This window comes from Sciurus vulgaris, assembly GCF_902686455.1.
Source record: "Sciurus vulgaris genome assembly, chromosome: 6".
NCBI classification, from domain to species: Eukaryota; Metazoa; Chordata; class Mammalia; order Rodentia; family Sciuridae; genus Sciurus; species Sciurus vulgaris.
Window position 1 is genome coordinate 34,360,893 of NC_136466.1, and position 2,471 is coordinate 34,363,363.

General features: G+C 43.2%; 1 protein-coding gene and 1 pseudogene across 2 annotated transcripts in view; one reads left to right on the forward strand and one right to left on the reverse strand.

Moving 5' to 3' along the window:
- LOC306663696 (platelet-activating factor acetylhydrolase IB subunit alpha-like) overlaps nucleotides 1-2,471 on the reverse strand; it is a 428,586-nt pseudogene that overhangs the window by 362,859 nt on the left and 63,256 nt on the right. The gene's annotated exons all lie outside the window — the stretch shown is intronic.
- ZNF879 (zinc finger protein 879) overlaps nucleotides 1-2,471 on the forward strand; it is a 261,034-nt gene that overhangs the window by 74,554 nt on the left and 184,009 nt on the right. The window lies entirely within an intron of this gene.

Genomic DNA, 2,471 nt, shown 5'->3' on the forward strand with positions numbered 1-2,471 from the left:
AGAGAATTCTCACCCCAGCTCAGGGATGGGTTCACTCAAGTCCCTCCCTTGAGGTCAGGGTTTCTCCAAGTCAGCATTTGGTCCAGATAATTCCTTGATGTGGAGGGCTGTCTTATCAGCTTTAGCAGCACCTCCAGCATCTAGCCACTAGGTGGCAGTAGCTTCCCTTCGATCAAGAAGAAAAAAAAATCCAGCACAATAACAAACAAACAAAAAACAGCTCCAGACATTGCTGAATTTTGGATTGTTTCCTGGATTGTAGAATCACACTGATGAGAAACACTGTATTAGGATCAGCTAAGGAACCATCAAGGCACTCCTGAGAGGAGGTGGTTGAGGATACTGCCTTTTACTCCCTCTCCTGGCATCCCAGGCCTCAGGGTGCAAGGTGGTGACCCACCTTGAATGCCTATAGATGTTGACGGCACTGAATTCACCTAAGCTTTTGTAGGGAACCCCAGAGTTCCATTCATCGTCTTCTTCTGGCATTTGGGGGGCTCCCAGGTCATCCTTTTAAGGGCTATGGAGAAGGGACTTAGAATCCTGTGCTGACCCTCCTGAAGGTGCCTATCGCTCCAAGTTTTGTGAGAGCTTCTCATCCATGGTCTCGATGGATCTCAGGCCGACATCCAGGCCAGGAGGTGAGGCAATCGAGCCTCTCTTGCCAGCATTCTTTGTATAGATCACTCTCGCAGGGATGCCTCCCTGACCCAGGCTCCTCAACCCTGCTCCAGCTCCTATGGTCCTACTTTCTTGCTTCATGTGGGTCACAGATCCCCCACTCAGTTCTGTCCATCCTCAGTTTCCCACCCTGAGCCAGGCCCAGCCTCCTTAACCCAGGACCAAGGTAGAATAGAAGAAATTTTAAAACAGGTAGAAATTTGACATAAAGGAAGGACAAGAAAATATAAATTTAATCTGAGTTTCCACATACTTTTCCAGGCCTGTCATTCCCCAAGCCAGTCTGTCAATCTCGAATATCTGAGAAATCTTTTAATCTTAGAGTTACCATAAAATCATTCATTTATGACAATTACCTTAAACACCATTAATTAACTCACCAACAGATCGGTTAAGTACATACAAATAGGGCATTTTAAGAAATCTATAATTTAGGGAACTTTCCAACATTATCTCTTGATCAGATAATGAAGACCACATCATCCCAAGGATCCTAAGCATGACCAAACCACCATAAACCATCTTGTGATCACCAAACTAATGTCATTTTTACATATCTTCCCATACCCAGTCCTCACTGTTTCCTTTAAAAGATGATCCAGGAACCCCTAAAATGCATCTCTCACTCTCCAGATGGCCCACATTCTCCCTTCAATGTATTCTTTGCTTTCCTAAATAAATCCCTGTGTCTCTCCTGACGTGCTGAAATTCTTTTCCATCAAATATATCAAAGACCCCACTTGTCCTGAGTTCAGTTCCTCCCTTCCAAGAATAGTAGATCTGGATGGGACTTCATTTCCCAGAAACTTTCAAGGAACTTGGATTCATACCAGGCCCTGACAGAGATGCTTCCACCGAAACTTGAAGCGCCAAAATTCCAGACTTCATGTAACCAACTGTAGTGCACAGTTTTTTCTTCATTCCTGAATTAAAATTCACAGGCATTAAGGGTCTTTCTCATAGACAACAGCAATAGCATTTGTTTTTGTTCTAAATATTTTTATTTATTTATTTATTTATTTTTGTGGTGCTGGGGATTGAACCCAGGGCCTTGTGCTTACGAGGCAAGTACACTACCAACTGAGCTATAGCCCCAGCCCTCTAAATATTTTTATTTGAACAATAACTGCACCAAACAAGAGCTTACTTGACCCAACCCAGATTATAATAGCACAATAGGTGCACAAGTCATTTGCCAGGACAGTTCTAATATGTGAATATTATCCCATTACTGGGATTGGTGTAACTTTATTCACAAGCAGTTGTCCATACACATACTATTAACCCACAAACACTAATGTCACACCAAAGTAAGGGATCTTCCTGGCAAGTGTAAGACAATATGTTCTACAAGTGAGAAAGGAGAGAGTAGCACTGATGCTACCCACTCTAAAAATGCCAAATAGTTGAGAGTAGAATTTTCTGTTCCTCCTTTCTCCCTGGGTAACAGGCAGCGAGGGATCTGGCACCAAGAACCAGTTTTTATACTGACTATTTACATCCATCCTTGAGTTTACAAATAACAGTTGATTCACTTGAAGAGACATGTGTCTACTCCTTCCTGCTCCTCTTGCCTTCATGCCCATATCCCTATTCAGCCTTGATCATCAGCACTGTAAAGGTCTACTATCCCTAGCCCAGGTTGGTTAAAGAGCCTTTGTCCACACTGAGCTCCCCTGGATGTCTGAGGATTGGGTACAACATGACATCACTGATCTGGGGACTGTTCTGGCTGCTGTGTTGTTCTTGTGTATTTGTATGTTACCCTTTACTATATGTATGGGTAGCAA